Source organism: Grammomys surdaster, unplaced genomic scaffold, assembly GCF_004785775.1.
Source record: "Grammomys surdaster isolate TR1022 unplaced genomic scaffold, NIH_TR_1.0 126679, whole genome shotgun sequence".
NCBI classification, from domain to species: Eukaryota; Metazoa; Chordata; class Mammalia; order Rodentia; family Muridae; genus Grammomys; species Grammomys surdaster.
Window position 1 is genome coordinate 3,605,570 of NW_021621467.1, and position 24,004 is coordinate 3,629,573.

Here is a 24,004-nt window from a genome sequence, read left to right on the forward strand (position 1 = left end):
TTGCGGCTGCCTGTCTCTTTTCTTTTTTGGTGGCCACCCTGGTTTAAATGGTTTTTTTTGTTTTTAAAAACCCCAGGGCTAAAAAAAAAAACCCCGTTGAAAAAAAAAAAAAAAAAAAAAAAAAAAAAAAAAAACTGGATTTGGCATAGTGTACCCTCTCTTATTCATTATTTTCCATTTTCATTGAGTAACAGTTATAATAACTACTTCTTCCTTGTGACTTAGATTGACTTTGCTATCCCCCTTTTCTACCATCTTGGTACATTCATGGTGACATAAACTCACCCCTCTTTTCTCAAAGAAGCATCTGCTGTTACAGATTCCCTTCCAAGTACAAATTCTCCCAAATTTTAGTACATTGAATTTTTAAATTTTATTCATCTTTACTCTCTCAGATCCATCTATTTCATCTTTACCTCAGGGTTATTTAAAAGTATAATCACCATGTACCACATGCATGAGGGTTTCCCAGATACCCCATTGGCTCCCAATTTAGTTCTGCTGTGGTCAGTGGACATATTTTTTTATGATTTCAATCCTTTCAAATAAATTAATAGTGTTTTATTGCCCAGAGTATGGTCTATTTTGTAAAATATTCTGTTTCTGTGTACTTCTGAGAAGAAATGTGGTCTTCTCTTGTCCACTAAGGTCAAATTACCTGATAGTATCTATTAATTTTCTGCATCATTAACATACTTATTCTGTGGATTAACATAAACTCCAACTGTATCTGTTTATCCATCATCCCTTGTATCTTACTATATCTTTTAGGTAATTCATGTTTTTTATTAAAATTTTTCACACAATATTTTTCATCATGTACCCTAATTCTTTGCAGATCCTCCCCAAATCCTTATATGCTCCACTTTATATGCTCTCTCCTCCCGCCCCCCCTCTCTCAGGTAAATAAACAAAAACAAAATCTAAAACTAAAGAAAATAAAACATCAGGTACACAAAAATACCATTAAGTTTGTTTTGTGTTAGCGAGCATTTCCTGAGTATGAGACCTGCCCGGGAGTGTGGTTGATAGTCCCAGTGCCATTCTACTGGAGAAAACTGATTTTTCCTTCCTAAATGTGGTCCTCACTAACCAAGAATCTATCTATATTATCTAAATTTGTCTTTAAGCATTCTTGTTAGTTGAGTTAGTGTTTTTAATTGTTCAATCTCCCCGTGTTGATCATTTTATCACTATGAAATATCTACTTTGTATTTAGTAATAACATCAAAGTCTATTGAATTCATTTGTAATATAGATACTCCAACTTCCACATGTTTAGTGCCTTAGTAAAATATATTTCTATCATTTGACTTTCACCAAAATTTAGAGTGAACCAATGAATCATGTTGTTTCATCTGTGACAGATCCTTTGACAACCATGCATATTCAACAGCTACACAGTTGGTTGGTCTCACGTGCACTCTGTTCTCTTTTCCTTTATGTTGGCTTCTTTTGTGTTAAACTGGTATTATTAACTACACAGTTTATTTTTTTTCCTTATTGGCTCTAGGCCTTTCTATGATAAAGAAATTGGCAAAGTACCAATGAAGCACAAGAAGCAGAGTTCAGGTCCCAAAGATCATATGAAGATTTCAGGTTTGATAATCCATGCTTATAATCCCAGATCTGGGCAAGCAGAAACAGACAGAACTCTAGGACTTGGTCAGCCAGTTTGGCCTATTTCGTGAGATCAAGGCCAATGAGAGACCCTATCTCATAAAAGGAAAAGAACTAAAGAACTAATGTAGGCATTGCCTAAGAACTAACAGCTGAGGTTGGCCTCTAACTACCACATACATGTACACAAAGTACACACATTTACATACGTATATACATATTTACATATGCATACATAGATAGTTCCATTTGTATACATTTTTTTCATTTCTCTGATAAAATTTTATTTCTTCTCAAGCATTAAGAACATACTGTTCTAGATGAACACATTTTTCTTTCATTTGTTGAATAATCTCACTAGCTCCTTTGATACCTGTGCTAATTTAACATCTGAGCTAACTGTAATCAGGTTGCATTAAGGACTTTTTTCTGCACCATGAATCCACTTTTTGTTTTATTTCTGTGCCTAGTAATTTTTTTTTTCTGCAAACTTATCATGGTAGGTAAGATTCATGGGCTACCACAATGAAGTATGTAAGAGTAAGTGGATAAAAATGATAGAAATTTACTCTTTCAGTTCTGTGGTTATAATATAAAAAGGACCGTGTTGACTGATTTGATTTCTGTGGAAGGCTTTCTGTGGCTTGCAGAGAAGGCCTTTTTACATGGCCTTTTCTCTGTACATCTGCAAAAAGGAATAAAATGTTACCTTTCTCTGTCTCACCTTCTAAGACAAACAATCTTATGGGATCAACATTGCCTCCTGGCTGTCTTAATTGTTTCTGTAGGAGTAATAACTTCCACCTCCAAGGCTCAGTGAAATACTGCATTTCAACAGATACAGACCAATGGTCAATGTGGACACATTAGGGAATAAACCAGAGGGAATGGGAAAAGGAGCCCTGTGGGTTCTTGATGACTGTAAGAAATAACCTTGAATGGAAGTAAGCAGTTGTGGGTAGATGAGGTACAAGCATTCTATGAATAACAGGCATTCCGAATTAGAGACACTGAAGTCTTTTTTTAAGGATCTTTGGATTTGAGTTCTAGTAAGAGACTAACTCATGTGAAGTACTACTAAAATCCAACTCCCCTATGGTGTGGAAAGAGACTGGTATCACTGCCAAGTTTTCTTGGCTTTTAGTTACTGCTGTTTTAGCCTGGCCCCCTGGTGGTCTCTTCCATGCCTATTTTGTTTAGGCTTCTGCCAAGGAATTTAGCTGAGTTTATACTCAAGATTTTGAGGCTCACCCTTTTGGTGGTTTCTTGCCTGTAGGCCCCCCTAGTAAATTTCCAGTTGGTCTTCTATCCCATAATTCTGCCCTCTGACGAATCAATCTAATAGGCTTCTGTTTTCTGCCACCCAGGCTGTGTGCCCACTATAGAATTCATTCAAGCAAGGGTAAACTCCAACACCTCACCAGAAGCAGCCACATCTTTCACCAACAAAATCACATCTCCTTTCTTCATGCTTTTTCATGATGCTCTAGGGATTATACGTATATAGCATATGCACTAGTCATTCAGGGATATAGACAGATTTTTATTCTCAGAGTTTTGAACTTAGGGTTTGTTTGTTTCTTTGTTTGTTTTTAGATACCTGCTTCTAGCAATTTAGTATGGATACCCAATGATTCTATTCTTCTACAATAGCATCCTTCAAATTGTCAACACAGTAAAAGCTATAACTCTTACAATTTTTGCCTCATAAAGTATTGATGCTTCAACAGGAAATCAGACTTAGATGATTGCCTACTCTGTTAATTTCCAGGCCTTTAGAATTACTGGGTTTGGTTATTTTCCATTGTGTTCTACAAGAACAATGATCTAATCAACACACATCTGTACATTTGTGTACATAGAAACATGTAAAACTACAAAATATAATTTTCTTTCAAGTACAGTAGAATTAAGAAATCAATATCCTACAAGCTCTACATAAACTGACCTCAGCCTCTATATCTGGCCTCACGTATTTCTAATCTTTTTCACTATGCTACAGTGTAAGTACTTATAACCAATAATCATTATGTTGCCTGGCAATCAGTTTGGCCATCCACCCTTGTACTGAAAAGGCATTATGAATTTACTTTTATTCCCTTCCTTCTGCTTTTCAGGCTGTGAATCTCTGGGGGGATGTGGATAGGAGAACCTGCTTTCTCAAATATATCAAGGTGGAGCTGATTTACCAAAGGGAACTCCATTCTCCTCCCCACAGTCTAGCTCAGGGGTGACACTGACATGGATTTGGGAGCATTTAAGAGATTCATGGGGCTTCTGAGAAAAGAGCTTTGACATTCTGAGAGACTATGGGCAGTCACTTCCTGGCCTTTGGAACATGATTGGCGAGGCTCCCACAGCTCCTGGAACACATCTTGCAGCTATGAAGTAAACTGACCTTCAGTAGATAGAAAGCAAAGGCTAACACACTCTGGCAAAGGAAATCTAACAAAGAGGGAAAAATAAAAACAAGTCTGAGTTATACAAACAGGATCACACAGTCCTGACAATAATTGGCCTTCATACTTCTAGTTAAGTGATTCCAAAGTAGTCTGAACTCCTTGCCTCTTCAAACTTACAGAAAACATTAGTTTCTTGAGAACAAAATCATACTAGCCTCTTTTCCAGCTCACAATATAAAAATTAAAATCTCAAATTGCTCCTAACCTAATACCTTTTAAGTAGCAATTTCTGTGTCCTAAGACCTTTCCCCTAGATCTTAATTTGTGTCTTTATCACACAAATCATCCCAATTCTAAACAACCTCTTAATCTTCTGTGAAACCAGCCCAACTGAAGGAGTCTCGCAGCTATCCAGTTTTTCCCATCATCAACCAATCGGATTAATAAACCCTTCTGTGTCCATTTCCACAGTAACTAGGACTACAGGTCTTCACTTCAGTGCCTGGCTTTCCTCATTAGCTTTGTAAAGGATTCCCCTACTTTAGATTTTCTACTTGATATTCAACAACTCCTAGTTATTATTTTTATTGTCTCTCTTTCCCAGCAAGCATGCCATGTTCGAGGTAGACACGTTGTCATGTTACCCTTATGTCTCCAGCGGCTTAAACAGGCCCCAGCAGCTAATAGGCCTTCAACAGTGGAGTCATTATTGAAAACAGCAACACAGACATCCCAACTTGCCTAGAAGAAGTTATACCAATAATACTTTCTGCCTTAAAATAGAACCCCTCCCCAAGCATAGACTATAAACTGTTTACTTCTAAGGGAGAAATGTTAATAATATCATGTGAAGTCCATATTGTTTAGCTCATCACTTCTTTTCCTCTCCATCATTCCTTGGAGACTTGTGCTCTCCAAGTTATTTGTATATGCATTTTCACAGCCGAAAGGGTTCTAGCACTTGAAAACTAATTTAAAGGTCACTGTTTCCATCACTCAAAATTCCTGGAGCCCAAACTGTTTACTTGGAAGAAAGACAAAATATTATCATCTTACCATTCATTAGTCAGAAGACTTGCATTTTTAATAAATGCTATCCAAGCCAGCTTTTGGGTACAAGCCTCTGCAAATTAGCACTGGATCATATGCCCACTAAACCAAACAAATCATTTTGATAATACAGAACTGTTTCATGTCCTTAGCATTTAGCAGCATCATGTGGAGAGTTCACGATCAAGGAAAAGGCTAGCGTGTGCTTTGTTGGTACAATGGTTTACATTAGCCTGATTAGACTTAGGAATCTGCTCTCCAAAGCACCGAGTGAGACAAAGTTAAAGGCCAGTTCTAAAATCTGAGACGTGGAACTATTAAAGGCATGTCAGGAAGCAATATGGACTTTTCTCAGAACATCTTCTATCTCAAAAACAAAACTCTTTTTCAATTTTAATTGCAGAAGAATAAAGCATGAAAAAGCAATATTCACCTGGCACTGAGCTACTTCTCCCAAGTATCATAGTTGCTGCATCCGTTCTGCCTAGGACATCTACCAAACCTCCACTGAAGGTAGTTCTAAACATGACTGGCACACGGAGGCTCGGCTTCCCCAGTACAAGTGTCTGACTTCCCTCCTCATTCAAGTCCTGTGGCCTTCCTGTGAACTAAATACTTCTCTTCATAGTAACAAGGACTAAGCGGCAGGCAAGACTCACTAAAAGAACACACACCCTGCAAGATTAATCATGCCTCTATTTAAGAGCCTTCCCCTTGGCATTAGCTCAATTTTTCAGTTTCGTTTGTACCTTGTCCTTTCCCCCACTTCGTTATAGTCACCACGTCTTTAATTTTCTTAATCCTAGAAAACAGTTAATCACTTTAGTATCTCAATTAAAATAACTAAAACAAACATGAGAACACACAATCATTACTTGGGGAAGTATTTTGCTTTTAATTTCAATACTCATTCAGTTACCAAGATTTAAGTCTTGCTGACATGAAAATATTAAATGATTTTTTTTGATTTCCCCCTAATTTGTTGTCTTATAGGTGGATTTCATTCCAGGCCAGCATAATTTGGTTTTCAGTCAGCTCAATCCAGAACTTGGTGACAGCATGATTCCTCTATGTGACAGTAGCTGGATGTCACACACACTGAGCTAGAATGCCAGTGCAGTTCTGTCACTGTTAAATACTGAAGCATCTGACCTAAGGCCCCTGGCCACCACAAGAAAGCCACATCCTGGTGGAGGCCAGTGGGTCGGTAACACCTTCTTAAACTAAGGACTAAACTAGACCCTTGAGGATTTTTTTAATTTTCCAGCGAGGAACAAATGGTGCAGAGCAGAAAGCCCACATTAAACAAAGTTAAAGTAAGAAACTACTGCCAAAATACAGGAACCTTTGGACTGAATGCCATACTCCAATCCTATGGGGTACAGCATGGAACTCATGAAGGTGTCCTCCCATTTCAGACTGATATTCGTACTATCTTCCCCTCAAATCTCCATAAGGTACTTATGCAAATGACAAGCATCTTAAAAAGTGTGTTATTAAAAATTAGGGTGGCAATATGCTTTCCTACTTTAAGTTGACAAATATGTGAGAGCCAATGGGACAGCAGGAGTTCTATCTACAAGACTCAGATGGTGGAAAGAGAGAACCAATTCCCATGAGTTGTCCTCTGACCTCCACGAAGTATGTGTGTGTGTGTGTGTGTGTGTGTGTGTGTGTGTGTGTTTGTGCATGCATATACATACATACATATACATGCATGCACACTCACATGCACAAACACATGCACACATGATCTTTATTTAATGAAAAACCGTAAAAAACTGACATTCTGTTCCATTCCCAGCCAATAAGCCACCCAAAAATTGATTCCACAGATTTGGTGCATCAATGTATAGCTGTCCTGGTGAATTCTGCTACTTATCAAACCAACTGTGTTGATCCATGGAATATATGAAGTTTCCATCAGTGAACTGTCAGATCAAGACACACATAGAGGCCAGTACAAAGATACTATGTCCTAAATGATGACAGTAAAACTTCCCTGAGAAAGACCCTACATTACTTGTAAAGAGATTTCAAATAATGCACAGGAGAGAAGCGGGTATATCCATTTACAGTCAGCAGTCAGAGACCTCACAACTTTTCTTTCCCAATAAAATGAGGTGTCCAATGTTGTAAGTGTAAATTTTTTTAGAAGAAACCATTTATAGAAAAAAGTCCATCACTGAGATACTAGGAAACAAAACATCCCTATCTAAGACTGTCCACAATGTAAGCCTGATCCCCAGTAAGTTCATAAAAGAAAGCAGTGACTCCTCTCTAGCCAACCCTCTGGTGATAGGATGACTTAACTCAAACAGCCACAGAGGAGCTTTGGTTTCAACTTCCACCCACACTGAGAGTCAAATATGGACCAATCAGGACCACCATCATTTATTTGCAGAGCAGGAGCTGCATTGTAAAAACCCTAACTGAAAAGAAGATAACTTCTATATAACAGTGTCTACAGATTAAGTGCAATTATGAGTCTAAGACTAAAAATGAGACCTATATAAGAGAAAAACAGGTTTTAAGAAAGGCTGTGGAGAGAGAAGCCAGGTTATTCTTTTATTACTGCCCTTTCCCACTTCTTCCTGGTGGAGTATGTGACAGACATATTTTTCTACTCTGATATACAATAAGTAGATTCATTCACTCCCTTACCAAACACTACCACATCATCAACAATAGCTAGTTACAAAAATAAAATTTTATTAGTCTACCCCCTACCTCCAATTCAGCCATTGCCCTGGGTGTATTTAATGTCTTTGAACATGAATCATCAAAAATGGCCTGAATGTTCTCAAATGACCAACTCCAATTACCTTTATTCCAGTTCCACTTTCATCACCCACTTTAGGTCCAGCATCACCCAGAACTGCTCTGTCTTTGGCATCTTTAGCATTAATATCCTGCTCTCTGACCGCAACCCCCAGTCCTCCCAGCTCTCTTGCATATTTTAATCCATTCCCATTTTAAACTCATTGGCAACATAGTCAGTGGTTACATGTGTGGGCTCTTAAATCAGGCTGCTTGGACCCACATTCTCAATCAGTCACTTCCGAACTGTGTAAACTTAAGCAAAGGCCTCAATTTCCTCGTCTAAAGAAAATGGAATTACACTTAACCCAGTGGATATCCGCAATATGCCTGATATGTTAGCAATGGGAAAATAAGATCATCCAGAAGACAGAAAGAATGCAGGGAGTGCCATACACAGTAGGTTCTAAATAAATATTACCTATTGCTTATTCATTTATCCTTGGAGGTATTCATTTTTTTCTTTATTTCCTCCCCAGCTGGCCTAAAATCTGTATTTTATTATTTTCACTATCCCATATAACACATGATAAATTTAACCAAATATTTTCTCTGCCTGATGCCAAGACTTTTGTAAAATGATGGAAAATATTTCACTATAACAATTAACACAGCCATAAATACTTTAATACTTTCTGAAGCAAGTGAACTGTGCCTATAGCACAAGAGCCTGTTGGTTGCCAATTACCAACAACACCTCTAAATAATAACCATACATATTGCAGTCTTTCACCACAGTATTCAAACTTCCTCTATTATCTGCTTTCTATGAAGAAATTTAAAACTATACTGCTTCAAGACTTTTTTCTACACATATTATATTCTTCTACTGTACTTTTACACTCCTTTCTAAAATTTTACCAGATCCTTCAATATACTTGCTAGGATTAGGGAGAGAGCTCAAATGAGAGCCTACATGCAGTATCTTTAGATGTTTAAAAATTACAAAGCACTTTACTGGAACCTTATGAGTTGACTCAAGATGTGGAAACAGTGACTAGTTATATTTATTATCCTATATAGAGTGACATCTACCCCCTAAATGATAAAAATAAAAGATATAAAACAAGAAAGTTTGAGACAATGGATACCAGGCAATAAATGCCAGTGCTCCTTGAGAGGTGAGGTGAGCCATACAAATCTTTTAGAGCCTTGACTTGAGAGAGTTCACAGAATGGAACTCAGAAAAGAATAACCCAGCATCTCCCTGAGTTGAGGAATCTGAGCCGAGTGTGCAGGGCTCGAATTCATGGGAAAATGTCAGAGGAGAGAGAAACACTTAGAATCAAAACCCTGAATGTCTTCAGAGGTTTTCCTCAAATACTACACAGATTAAAAATGTGTATATGTATGAGGAAACTACCCAAAGCATGGAGAAAGACTGGGAACATGCCTGACACTAGGAGAGAGTCAAGAAGGGAGTCTTCCCTCACCTGGCAGAATAAGGATTCTATTCACCAGTAACGGAGTGGGATGCTCAGGAAAATTGTTCTCAGCAATGAGAAAAAGTAACCCTAGAATGGGTTATATAACCTTGGAACAATCCATAAAATGAAAAAACAGACCAACAGCTCCCAAGTTACTTAGATAAACCCTGGAGGGAAATTCATGAATAATTAGAGGGACACGAAGCTTCTTATGAACTAGAAGGGTAAATTTCCACTAATGCTATCCCATGGAAACATGTTGGTCAAACCTAACAACACTCAAGAACCATGACAACATGAAGAAAACAGTGAATGAAACAGCACTAAGCCATAATGAACAATTTACATTAGAATTAGCAAAAACCAATAAATTGCTTATAATTGTACAGTGAACTGGAGATAAGATTAAAAATTAGATTCAATTCTAGTTTATAAGAATAAACTATATTTACCAGTAATAAATCAGTGATATCATTTATCATAAATGATATCAGTAGATGAAACATTTCAGAAAAATATTAGCAAATTGGCATCATAATTAAGAAAATGTTAAAAATTAAAGAGAAAATATTATATACAAATTAGACAGTATAAATCAACAGTGTGAAACACTCAGCAACCTGAACACAAACGTGTGAAAAGATATTTGTGAAACACTTCAAGCAACACCAGACTACAGATTCTTTTCGAAAGTAGAGTGTTTGCCAAAACAAACCACTGTCTAGCCATAAAACAAGTCTCCATAGCTCATTAAAAAGTATATTATTTGACACAGTGGAAATAAATTAGAAATTAATAAAGATATCTGGAAAACCTTCAATTACTTAAAATATTACATTTGTCTAAGTTAATCATGAGTTAAAAAAGAAATGAGGAAAATTAAAAAAGCATTTTAAGAACCAATGTGATAGAAGGTCTATGCCAACTAAGAAGTCATGGGCTTGCAGTGTCAGTAGAGATGTCTGAACTCAGAGGTTGCTCGTCAACATTCAGCTCAATCTGATTCCCTGAAGTAGATAGAGATGTGGTGAATAAAATAAAGGGGCAATTTTAAAGTCTCTGACCCTCAGCAAACTCTCTATTTTTCTGGACCTCAGAAAGAAGGACAGCTGAGGTGTACATATGCTCAATTCACTCCTGTCAGAAAACAACTACCAACCACACCTTTTTCATTCTCTGAATTCATTTTTGTTCCTGTCGCATTTTTGGAAACTACAATCTACACGTGTTCTTTCATCATTTTATCTTCCACCGTGATCATCTACTAGCTACCAAAATCACTCCACAAAAGCCACCAATGTCATCCCTATTTCAGCCATAAAGAATCAAAAAGCATCTTAGTGTTGCCAAAATCCATGTCCATAGTATGGTCATTCCCTGCTCACATCCTACCCTACTTAGGCATTCGTCATAATCAATATTCTCTTCCTGGTCCTGTTTATTCTCCCCAAGAGCAGGTGGCATTCTGCAGTTGCTGGTGTGTGTGTGTGTGTGTGTGTGTGTGTGTGTGTGTGTGTGTGTGTGTGTGAAGTCAGATGCATCCATTGTTTTGGTAGTGTTCCAATCTCATATTTTTGGTTAGTCACTTTGTTTGTCTTCCTAAAATGTCAACTTGATCTTAAAACACATTTCTCTACAGTGATCAGGGTAATCACTACCTCCTAACAGGGTGAGTGATTCAATTTTCCTTCAATTATTGCTGACTTTTCTAACTTCTCTTGATCTGCATTCTGTGATAACAGGTGACACAGTCACCTGCCTCTGCCATCTCAGTTCTCATTTAACAGGTGACAACCACCTAACACAGTCACCTGCCTCTACCTGAGTTCTAGGTTAGCAGGTGACAGCCACCTAACACAGTCATCTGCCTCTGCCTAAAGTTCTAAGCTAACAGGTGACAGTCACATAACAAAGTCACCTCCATGAGTTCTAAGTTAACAGGTAGTCATCTAATACAGCCACCTGCCTCTGCCAACTAATACAGTCCCTTACCTCTGCCTGAAGTTCTAAACTATCGGGTGACAGTCACCTAACATAGTCACCTACCTAAGATCTAGGTTAAAAAGTAGTCACGTAAAACAGCCCCCTGCCTCTGCCTGACATATCTGTCTTGTAGTTCACCAGCTTCCTGACTCCTCACTTTAAAAATTCTCTTCATCATTTAGGTGAAGCCGTTAGATCAGTCCCATCTACTCTGCTTCACATATGTATTTAGAAAATAACTTTTCCGTGTGTGTTTTTATCATGTATGTTCACTATATGCCAGTATTCTCACACTTACAGCCAGCTACATTGTATATGATTTTGTTCCCATTAGATTAAAATCAGAAGGGTACTATTACATATTCCATAGTGCTTCTAAAGTTTAATAGTTATATTTCAGTGACAACATCTCATAATATCAGAAGCTCAATACCCTCCTCCTACTTATCCAACACTGGCCAAGTAAATGGTTCTGTTTATTGCAGTCTCTCCTTGGTCCAGGCTGGCAAGAAGTCTTCTTTAATATGTGCTTCCTTGGCAGGGGAACATATGTCATACAGAGTCATGTACAGGAAACAAATTGTGACAAGAAAGGAGTAAAGTATATCTAATGGCAATCTCTGATGCCAAACAAATATTAATAGCCATGTTATAGCTTAGAACTATAAAGCTATAACTAGCTTTGGTGACTATAACCAATCTCTCTTTGTTTCCTTTTTCCTACACTTTTTGAGTATGAAGTAGCATCAAATGAATGTATGTTTGTTTAGTAGATAAATAATAACAGCTTTTCCAGAATAAAGATATTTGTAGAGCTAAGACAATAGGGAATAAAATGTTGATGTTAACTAATATAAGTAATTTCTCCAATATCAAAAATTATAATGGACATAGTTTCTATAAAAATGATAGAGGTACTACATCTTAAGAAATGGAATAGAGAAACTCATTTCATTGTCCCCAACAACAAATAGTACAAAATTTTTCATGAGAAACTTGTGAGGAAATTACCCTGAAGGAGAGTTTACAGGGATAGTAGAATTTCTAAAATAAGTTTATGATGTATTCTTTTTATGTACCTCAGTGTGACATTGGACAAAGACTAATAAAATGCTCAGCAGGACACTACTTGGTTGAGCTCTCCTATAAATATGTGTGGAACTTGAGAATGGACTGCATGAGTCCATTCACAAATGTAAGATTAGTCTATGAAATCACTTGTAGACTCAATTATTTGTTAAAAAAAAAAGTCTAACAAAGCACAAAAGTCTTTCATGTCTCTTTAAAATCTCAGAAATATATTTTGCATGATACTGTCTTTCCTTCTGTATAACATTCATACTCAAATATAAAAATCAATTTTCATTACCCAAGAAAGGCACTCAAAAGAAAAAAAAAAAGTTAAGTTAAAGCCAGTTCTTCCCAAGGCTACTTTCTCAATCCCTTTGTCTTGAATGGTAGTTCAGATATTAGGCGAAGCCATTACTACATAAATTATTCCAAAATTACCTTCATCTGTGTTAGGTTTAAAAGTACATATTCATAGATAGCCAGATAGAGAAGGCATTATGTGACTGAAATAATAAAAGTATAGAATTATAGAAAATTGGCGTATATCTCGGGCTTATTCTTGGAGCCTAACCATAGAAGACCAACTGTTGGGTTCATTGCAAGGAAGGGCACATTAAATGCAATCTGATAAATTGTCATACTGTGGAGATTAACAGAAACACAGAAGAGCTTAACGTTATGTGAATGGATACTCAGGGCTTGGTATTAAACTTCCAATAAAAGTGTCGTAAGCAGTTACAAAGAGATGATGTGCTCAGACCAGAAGAGCCCCTCCAAAGGATGTCTCCACTGATGAAAACAATGTCTCACAGAATACAAGCTTTTAAAGTAGTCAGCATTTTAAATAAACTCAGTACTTATTAAAATAAGTGACTAATGTTTTCATAATGAATTAACCATCTGATGGAAAAAAATTAGGAAACACTTAATGCAGCTTTCTCTTGGATATAAGTACATGGCATTTGACATTGGAAATGACTCTGTAATTACATAATTTTATCTAGTGTATTTTATCATATAATATTTTTCAAAATAACTAGCTATACAACATTACTTCTTTTTTTTTAATTTTTATTGGATGTTTTATTTACATTTCCTATGTTGTCCCCTTACCCCATCCCCCACCCACCCAGGAACCCCCAATCCCCTCACCCCTCCTCCTTCTTCTCTGTGGATGTAACCTCTATCTACACCCCCACACTCCCACCTCCCCACCCTCAAAATTCCCACCTCCTGGGGCATCCAGCCTTCATGGGGTCAAGGTTCTCTTCTTCCACCTATGCCCAGCAGGGCCCTCCACTCTTACATATTCAACTGAAGCGCTGGATCCCTCCCTAAGTGCTCCCAGGCTGGTGGTTTAGACCCTGGGAGCTGTGGTTGGTTGGTATTGTTGCTCTCCTCATGGTGCCGCAAATCCTTTCAGCTCTCCTTCAGTCTTCACTCTAACTCCTCTATTGAGAACCCCATGATCAGTTCAATGGCTAGTTGTGAGCATCTGCCTCTGAGTATGTCAGACTCTTGAAGACCTCTGAGGAGATATCCATATCAGGCTCTTATCAGCATGCACTTCCTGACTTCCACATCAGCATCTACCTTTGGTGATTGCACATGGGATAGATACTCAGGTGGAGTGGTCTTGAGACGGCCCCTCCTTCAGTTTCTGTCCCTCACTTTGTCTCCATATTTGCTCCCTTGAGTATTTTGTTGCTCCTTCTAAGAAGGACCGAATCACCCCCACTTGGTCTTCCTTCTTTATGGGCTTCATGTGGCCTGTGAACAACATTACTTCTTGATAAGTTACCCCTGATCATGCCTGTCAACAAGTGAGGGATAAGATTCGGGTAAATCATTTTGTTGTTTAATTTTACCTGTGTATGAATTTTCTCCAATTAACAGAATAATGTTGACAAAATATGCAAAATAAACATGTTTAAGGTTATCAGTCTACTTCAATCAGTTTGACTGAAGAACTATGTATTTATCTAAAAAGTTATAGTTTCCCATAATACAGTCTTTATAGTGTTGTGATAAACTACTATTTGGTTGTTTGGTTGGCTGGCTGGCTGGCTGTTCAGTTGGTTTGTTGGTTTCTTTGTTGGTTGGTTGATTGGTTGGTTGGTTGGTTGGTTGGTTGGTTGGTTGGTTGGTGGGTTGGTTGGTTGGCTGGCTGGTTGGTTGGTTGGTTGGTTGGTTGGTTGGTTGTGGGTTCCCCAAATTGAGTGGAACTTGGGAGCATCCTGCCGTCTTAGGCTCTAAGTAGTTTCCAGCTAATATTAACAAGACTGCAACCTGTGCACGCAGGCACCTTTCCTCACCATCTGTTTACAAGAAAGTTCTGACACAAGAAAAGTACAAAAGGATTTTTGGGAAATCTTTAAAGTGGTTTATTTTTAAAACCAAGTTAGATAGTAACTTCTCATTCAATTTGTCTGTGATGTCAAATATTTTTGTCTTATTATATAATAGCAAAAGTCATGGTATGTTTCTAATGGTTGTTGACCCTATACTTGAAATAGAAAAGCAAATGTGAATATTTTCCACCGTTCCTTCTGGCTCTGAACACACCCTCTGAGTTTTAATTGTTCTTTTGAAGTCTAAGTACAGTAGGCAATACTCTGCTCACTGATAGCATTTTGAAGCTGTCTGACCCATTATTGCATAAAGATGAGTGTTTCACTTAATAAAGCCTTACAGTAACACAATTTGTTACACTATAATTAAAGATGGACACATCTGTTCCATTTTAATTCAAACTCCTTTGAACATAATTACATAAAGCTGCAAGAAAAGAAATTCTCAGTCTTAGAAATTTGCAATAGAAAAAAATCCATTCTGTCCACAGAGTTTGCCTGGTCAAAGGACAATTTGTAAAACGAAGTCAAATAGTTGCCTCTTCCTCTATATCAAAGCATTCAATAGAACTAAAGCCACATATTAAAGCAGTCTCTTCCTCTGAAAGCCACAATTAGTTAAGGAAAAGGAGGAGAAGGACAGTCATAAAGTATTGCTGTTCAATCCCTGTGATGAAAGTCTACCTTTCTACATAATCTTAGCCCATAGATACATTTTTATAAAATAAAAAATAAAGAACAAATACTAAAATTAAAAGAAAATAAAATAGGAGATATTCCATCTTCATGTGCTACTTGATTTTCCTAATAAGTATTAAGCTTTATGTCATGCTGATATTTATAGAGGATTTGTCAAATACTAATACATTTTCTTGCAAGAGTCTACCCATCATATTCAGAATATTTTGTTGTATAATAAGATCCGATATGTAATCAAAGATAGCAGAGGTAATGAAAACCCCATTGCAAAATGAATCCTAAAAAAAATGGAATAGTAGGCACTGGATAGAAAGCCATGAACACGAACACCCATAAAATACAGGCCGTTACTCTGTTTTATTTACATCTCTGTATCCTGAAGGTGGCTTAATGAGGAGATGCAATCAGTGATAGGCAAGCCGTGAGAATTTGGAGTGAATGGGTGGCAGTTAGATTTATATAAATATTTGCAGAGCCTGGGAAGAGCAGATGCTCCTCTAATCCAGACAATGTGTGCACACTTGATTTTAAAATATAATACAACAGTAGAAAGCCAAAACATAATTAATCAGAGGAAATGCTTTAATCAGCATCTTCTAAATCATTAAGCACTGCTGAAAAGATTAGAGAAACATATGTGAAATTAAAATATAATATTTGAAAGAAAATCAGAATTAGTCTTATTCTGATTTTTTTTATTTCAGATATGGTTAGAGCATGGAATTAATATGCATTACAAATTCCTGCCAACCAGTGAGATTTGCTGGGCTTAAGGTACTAAATAAATCACCTAAGACTTACTGTATAATTTACAATGTGAGTAACGATATCTCTCTCCATTATTAATGTATTATGGGAAATGTGTGTGCTTGTCCTTATTTCTAATGAAATTAAACACCTATCTTTCCAATAGAATGAGGAGCAACACGTTTAAATAAGTACTGATCTCATACTAATAGGCTCCATGTATAGATTTTATGTTAAAAATATTTTCATGTTAAATGTTAATGTAGGGAATCTATGTAGATATCCAATTTGTTATATATAAAGCAAAACAAATAGGATTGGCTTTGAATCTGGGCTCATCTCTTCTACGTTCTGAGATAATGTTTTCTACCTCTATTTGATTCAATATGATCCCATAATTATTGCTAAAGCTCAGGGAATAAACCAAGGTTTTAAAACAATGTCTCAACAAATTAAAAGCCCATGCCATCATTGAAAGTTCAAAAATATCAACATTTAAATCTCAAAGCACTTATTCTTTCCATTAAAAAAAAGTTTGTTGGTGATAGAAATTGTTTCATATGTCTTAGTAGAATATGATTTTAAAGGAATAAGCTTTAAAAAGACGGTGACCCTGTGAGTAGGGTTCTGTTAATTCCAATTCAAGTACAACTTGACTTTGGTTGTAACTACAATCCAAAATAAAAATCAGTATCTACCAAAATTCTTCCACAGAATTTCTGAGCAAAAATTGTAAAGTCTTCAAAGTTTAATCAATCTTGCAAAAACATTGCAGAGATTATCCATATTGAAATACCGTAAGACAGAATTTCTTGTTTTGTGGCATCCTGTAAAGAAATGTAAATAATAGAAAATTGATTGACCCAGGAGAGCTCATCTAAAATCTATATTAGGACAACAAAGCAGCCACGTAGCTGCTTGTGTACTATCATAAAAAACATCCTATCATTACTAATGCATCAAAAAAACAAAACCCAGGATACACACAAACTTCATTTACATCTTGAAAAACCAAAAGAGCATGTTAGTATTAGCATTCTGAGGCTGATATATTTGATCACTTAGATTTAAAAATATCAAATTACTTATATGGTTTTATACAAAACTCTACATGATAAAAAAAATAAAAAATTGAAGTTGGGAAGATAGCTCAATTCTTAAAGCACTTGTGACAAGTACATGAAGACCTAAATTTAGATCCCCTGGAAAATAGCTACCCACTCACACATACACACAAAAGTCATCATCATCATCATCAACATCATCATCATCATCCTAGAAGCTGTGTAGGTGGAGACAGGAAGATCCCCAAAGATCACTGGCAGCCAATCTCTTCAAATAGGGCATCAGTCTAGTGACTCTCCCTCAAAAAGCGATGTGAAGGGTGACTGAGGATGTCAACGTCTTTATTTTCACACATATGTGTGTGCATCCACGATCCCATGCACTCATATATAAGAATATATATAATGCAGAAGCACATTTGTGTACATGAACATGTACACACGTACACCAAAAAGAGTAAGCAAAAATACAACAGTGTATGTATGAGTGATTATAAAGCGATACCATTGTCTTCAAACATACCAAGCTTTATGCACTTAAATAAATGGTGATCTTCTCAAATACATGATTTTCAGAGAATGAACATCACCTTCATATTTTGTTATTCTTCTGATTAGAATCAATGACATTAGGTCTTCATACTTTAATGCTACTCTAAGTTTGGAAATAATTCAAAGTTGTCTAATTGCTACTCTGGGTCAAAATTCTTTTGCTGATCAAAGTGGAACTAAAACATCAAGCATTCTTACATAGGGATGATAATAGTGAGATAGTGTGAACGGAGTGCCGTGGAGCATCAAGAGGTACACGGTATTTGGCACAGCTATTCAGTCTTTTCATTTCCCATCTGACAGTGAGGGAAGCGGGTGTTCATAGATGTCCCTTAAGTTGCCTAGAGCCCCAAGAAGCACACTAAAAAAAAAAAAAAGATCCAGACTCAGAAACCTCCCTTTGTCAAATACTGGATTAGTTTTCACTAAAGGATTCTAGGATAAGTTTTTTGTTTATAAATCTTTCACAATTTTCATTTCTATGTGTCATGTTGATCACCGCCCACATCAGCATGTAATGTATATTTAGCTGCCTTATTTTTAATAGAAAACAATCTGTTTAAGAAAAACTACTAGGGCTCGTTTGAGTAACTGGAGGTAAGACGCAGGACCCCAACGCGGACACCGAGAATGGCATCTTATGTAAAAAGGCATCCTTCCCCCTAAGGAGAACCCGAAGAAGCTGGAGGAGGAGGAAGTGGAAAAAGGAGGAGAGGCTCCTCCAGCAGTCAGTGGTAAAACAAAAGAAGACATGACTCTGGAAGAGCTGGAGGAGAAAGAGGATGAATTCAGTAGATGAACAAGCTATCGAGATGTCCTGGCAGCAAAGGTTGGCTGAGTGGAAAGTAACTCAGCTGAAGAACAAATTTGGGGAAGTTTTAGAGATCTCAGGAAAGAACTATGCTCAAGAAGTTACAAAGGCTGGAGAGGGCTGATGCGTGGTGTTACACCTGTACAAACAAGGGATTCCCCTCTATTCCTTGATGAACCATCACTTGAGTGGACTCGCCAGGAAGTTTCCCGATGTGAAATTTATCAAAGCAATTTCAACTCCTTGCATACCCATTTACCCCTACAGGAATCTCCCCATGGTGTTCATCTACCGGGAAGGGCACAGTTCATCGGTCCTCTGGTGTTTGGTGACATGAACTCGTCCATACATAAGTTGGCGTGGAAACTATCTCAGTCGAGAGTAATCAAGACAGAGCTGGAGGAGAACCCCAAGAAACCCATCAAGGACCTGCTGCTGTCCTCAGTGCCAAGCCCTGTCCCCATGAGAAGGGACAGTGATTCCAAGGGCGACTAAGATAGCAGTGATGTAACCTTTTGAGCTTTCTTGATATGACGCATTGTCTGGATTTTTAATAAAGAAGAAAAAGCAAAAATTTATCATTTTGGTTTTTAACCATTTTATAATTATTTAAATTTTATACATTTCAGATATAATCATTGCTGAAATCTTTTAAAACTTTGTTGGAACTCTTTAAATTAATAATTTTCTTTAAGAGAAATTTAAGTAGGCTATTAAGTCACATACCTATGTTTTCCTACATGTATTTCAGCAAACCATGAAACTGTTTACTATGCAACTATGTAGAAAGGACTGTGGAGTTTAAAAATATAATGTGAATAAATTAAGTTAAAAACTTTTTAAAAAAGAAAGAAAATTACTAAATTACAATCCTAAATATATTCTATTTTAATGTAATTTTTTAAAAATAAAAGTCTGAAGATAATTGATTAGTTTAGTTAAATATAAGGCACTTGATAGACTTCTTAAATTCCATATGAATTCTCTAAAGTTAATTGAAAAGTAAATATGCATCCATATAAACTTGCCACATGAGAACTTCTATATGTATAAGTTCTAGGATATTTACAAAAGCCTAACAAAACCTGATACAATACACTAAATTTTCTAACCTAGCACTCATTGGTTCCAATGTGGTAATTATAAAAAAATGGTGAAGTCTTTAAAGTGTGGTTTTTAATAGCCATGGGTAGAAATTAGGTAAAACAAAGGATCATATAAATATGTATGATTGAGCAGTCAGTTAAGAACACTAACCTAAGGTAAAGTTACTCAAGCACAAAGGGTAGTGACACACATGCCCTGGAAGTAACCAATCACCATCTGATGGCTCAATGTGATGGAACCCAGGGAAGAACCCCTCGCTAACCAAGAAGCTAACTTCAAATGTTGACCATTTGCAAATAAAAAAAAAAAAGTTTTCTCTAAGAGAGTCTCACTGGATATATAAACCATACTTAATGGTAGGTGAGCTCCACTCCGATCAGCAGATAGTTAATATAAAATGAACTCAATGGCCTTTTGTAGATTCTTTTCTTAAATTAATTTGTTTGGCATTTTTTTAATCTTACTAGTCTTTGGATTATTATACGTTATGGTTTTTCCAATTTGCGTTGCTATAGGTTCTAGTGTGTTTGCTTGTGTTTTTAGTGTGTATGTGTGTGTGTACACAATTCTTATGCTTTTTCCTCTTCTTATTTATTCTAGTTTATTTATGGTTTTTTGCCTGTTTTTGTAAAAGCAAAAGAAGATGTGGAATGGAATGAGTGGAGATGCGGGAAGGATTTGGGAGGAGTTCATGGAAGGAAAGCCATAATGAGAATATATTGTATGAGGAAAAATTAATTTCCATGAAAAAAAAACCCAGAAAGTTAATGTAGTTAAGGCTATCCCACAACCCTTAAAGCTCAATGAAATCACCAAAGCCTAATCATACCCAGTCTGGTGACTTGGGTTTATACAAGATTAAGAACACTCCACAAATCTCAATTGGTTTCTTATCACAATACCACTGAGAGCATGGAGGAACATGATTACAAAAGACAATGTCTTGGTACTTATTCATGTTCTTCTGAACAGTAAATTTTTTTAATATTTGCTATTCTTTAAGCACTCACCATAAATCACATAAATCACAAGTCAGTTGATTTCTAGTACTCTCTAAATAGAAAATATACATTTTTAACAACACTGAAGAAAATAACTCACCTCAGAAGCAATATTAACTAGTGTTTTTCCTCTTGGGAGAGACTTTTCTCCACATCTTAGCCCATTTATCCACACTCCTAAATACTACTTCACATGTCATTGCAGACAATTAAGATTCTATAAGTATTCAGAACATACATCTGTGTACCCATTTCTTTGAAACAAGAAAATTACTCAGTTGTAATTCATGAGTCTCAATGAGTTGTAATTACAGTCCTAAACCTCTTGAACCCAAGTGCTTCCATGACATATATGAGATAAAATATTCAGTCCAGCTAGTCAAAATCTTTTTAATGCTCTCACAAAAAGGAGAATGTATATCTAATTCTTCAGGTTTAATGTATATCTAAATACATCTGCTTTATATTTCAAGATAGAAAATGGTGACTGAAGACAGCTGCAACAATGGCCCAAAAAAATCAAGGAGAGAGGGAAAAAATACTTCAATACATTCTAAATAAACTGTTTCCCTACTTAGGAAAATAACCATAAGTTCTCACCCCCATTATTGGGGTGACATTCTGGTTGACATTCTTTTTAACCAAGAATTATATGGTTTGTCGCTGTTCAAAGATTTACGAAGAGTACTAAATCTATGCTGAAAAAGTGTGGATGATTCAGAGCATCCTCCAGGACTACTTCTCTTCCCTGGGCTTTATCATTACACATATATCAGTTCGCATTGTATACTCTTTATACAAAATGTATCAGAAATGGACACATTTTTGTACATACTTTAAAGTCTTCCCTTAATATCTATGGATAATTGCTTCAATGATTGTAGTAGATATAAGGTTCACAAATTCCAGGGTCTCTCATATAAAATAGTACAGAATTTTAATATGACCCATGTACAACCTCCCATTTACATTAACACATTTACAGATTATGCATAATACCTCATAGAACACAAATACTATGGTGATAGTAATTTTACAGTATTGTTCAGGGAATGAAAATAAGAAAATGTTTGCCTGTATTTATTCAGAACACAGCGTTTTTTCAGATACCTTAATACATGTTTAGATAACACACTGATGTCATAGAAATATTACTGGATATTAATAAAGTCCACTTTCACTCTACTGAATAAAAATTTCTTTTAACCGCAAAAGCAGAGAACCAAACCGAATTATTATGTTATTTTTTATATATTTAGAAGTTTGCAAATCAGCCTGCCTTCAGTATAGAAGAAAAAGAAATCATACAAATGTGAACACACACATAGAAACACAATGCTTCAAAACAAAGACATAGTAAGCTCGACACATTCTTGAAAAAATCAGACATGTTATTGGAAACTTACCACCACACTGTAGCTGCTGAATGGTTCTTTTCATCCCTTTAGCTGTGAGTGACCCCAGGATCTTCCTTTAATGTTCACTGATGGTGATGCTTATGTCTGGGATCCCCATTACCCCATTGCTTTTGTACTTGATGCCAAGGGAGTCTTCCTGTCCTACCCTCCCTGATGGTAGATGAGGGTGTGGAGCATGAGTAAGAGGCTGTTTCCACTACCACATGTATGTATGTATACCTCACAATGGGAGAGGGATTCCAGAATCTTGAGCAAGAAATTTGAATGTGTTTTCTCATGGAAATAAAAACCTAAGTAACTGAATCTCCTCAGATAATGAGTGACATAATTCAGTCAGGACACAGTATTTGGTAGGTAAGTTAGGATAAAAAACTTCAAATCACGTCAGTCTTATTATTCAAAGAAATTAATATCTACCTTTAAAATAACTACAAAAATATTTTTTGAAATACAACTTATTTAAGAAACATCTAAGAGGAAGAGAAGATGGGGAGAGGAAAGAGGGGAAGAATAAGGTATGGGAGGAGGTAGAGGAGATGTACAGAGGGTCAGCAGATTGAACAGAAGTATATATCAATGGGGAATGGGGAACTGGGGGTAGCAACCAGAAATTCCCAGATGCCAGGAAAGCAAGAGCCTCCCAGGAACCCTTGGGGATGACATTAGCTGAAATACCCGATAAAGGGGAGGAAGAACCTGTTGAGACCATATCCAGAGGTAAGGCATGGCAACCTGGTTGAGGGATGGGGCCACCCACCCATCTCTAGAATTTTAACACAGAATTGCTACTGTCTGAAGGAAATACGGGAACAAAGAGTGGAGCAGAGACTGAAGGAAAGGCCATCCAGAGACTGCCCACCTGGGGATCCATCCTACATGCAGAAACCAAACCCAGACACTACTGTGGATGCCAAAAAGTGCTTGCTGACAGGAACCTGATACTGCTGTCTCCTGAAAGGCTCTCCCAGATCCTGACCAATACAGATACAGATGTTTGCAGCCAACCATCAGACTGAGAACAGTGACCCCAATGGAGGAGTTAGGTGAAGGACTGAAGGAACTTAAGGGGCCTTATCTGGCATCAATGAGAGAGGAGACCCTTGGTCCTGTGAAGGCTTGATGCCCCAGTATAGAGGAATGCTAGGATGGTGAGGCAGGAGTGGGTGGGTGGGTGACCACCCTCATAGAAGCAGTATAAGGGGGAATGGGATAGGAGGTTTGCAGAGGGGAATTTGGGAAAGGAGATAACACTTGAAATATAAATAAATAAAATATTAAATTTTAAAAAAGAAATATCTATATAGTAAAAATGGATAAGAAAAAATTGCATACATAGCAAAATTGTATACATAGCAAAATCACTAAATGTTACATAACTTTAGTAAGTATACTTTCCAACTATTACATTGAAAAATAATCAAGTGGTAAACAGTGCAGTCAACAAGATATATGAAATTTTAAATCCCTAATCTGTATTTATAATTATTCCAGTTCAACTCGTTGTTTCAGTTTTTGTTTCTATTTGTCTTTGGTCCACAGACCTGATGATGTTGGACAGTTTTCCACTGTATTATAGTAATATAGTAACACATTGACTCTCTCTCATTATTCACATTAACTGACACTTGACTTTTTTCCTACCAGAACAAAATAGAATTTTTGGAGAAACTTGTCTTTGTGATTTCAAACTCCATCTTCTTATGCTCTCCAAGTCCCACTCTTAATAAGCTGTAAACCTGTCATTCCACCACAACTGACCTGTCAAGATTTTTTGCATCCAGATTGTTCAGTTCAATGGCCAGACTCTGATCTTGACTTACCAGCAACATTTGGTGTAATTGAGGTCATTTTCTTTCCTTTCCAGGACCCTTTTACATTCTT

General features: G+C 36.7%; 1 protein-coding gene and 1 pseudogene across 1 annotated transcript in view; one reads left to right on the forward strand and one right to left on the reverse strand.

The window, feature by feature from the left end:
* LOC114615460 (casein kinase II subunit alpha'-interacting protein) overlaps window positions 1-22,293 on the reverse strand; it is a 119,429-nt gene extending 97,136 nt beyond the window's left edge. Inside the window, exon 1 of the mRNA XM_028761181.1 lies at window positions 22,112-22,293. The gene's annotated coding sequence lies outside the window, so the exon portion shown is untranslated. The remainder of the gene's footprint in view (window positions 1-22,111) is intronic.
* LOC114615441 lies at window positions 17,662-19,092 on the forward strand (annotated as a pseudogene).
* Window positions 22,294-24,004: the final 1,711 nt, after the last annotated feature.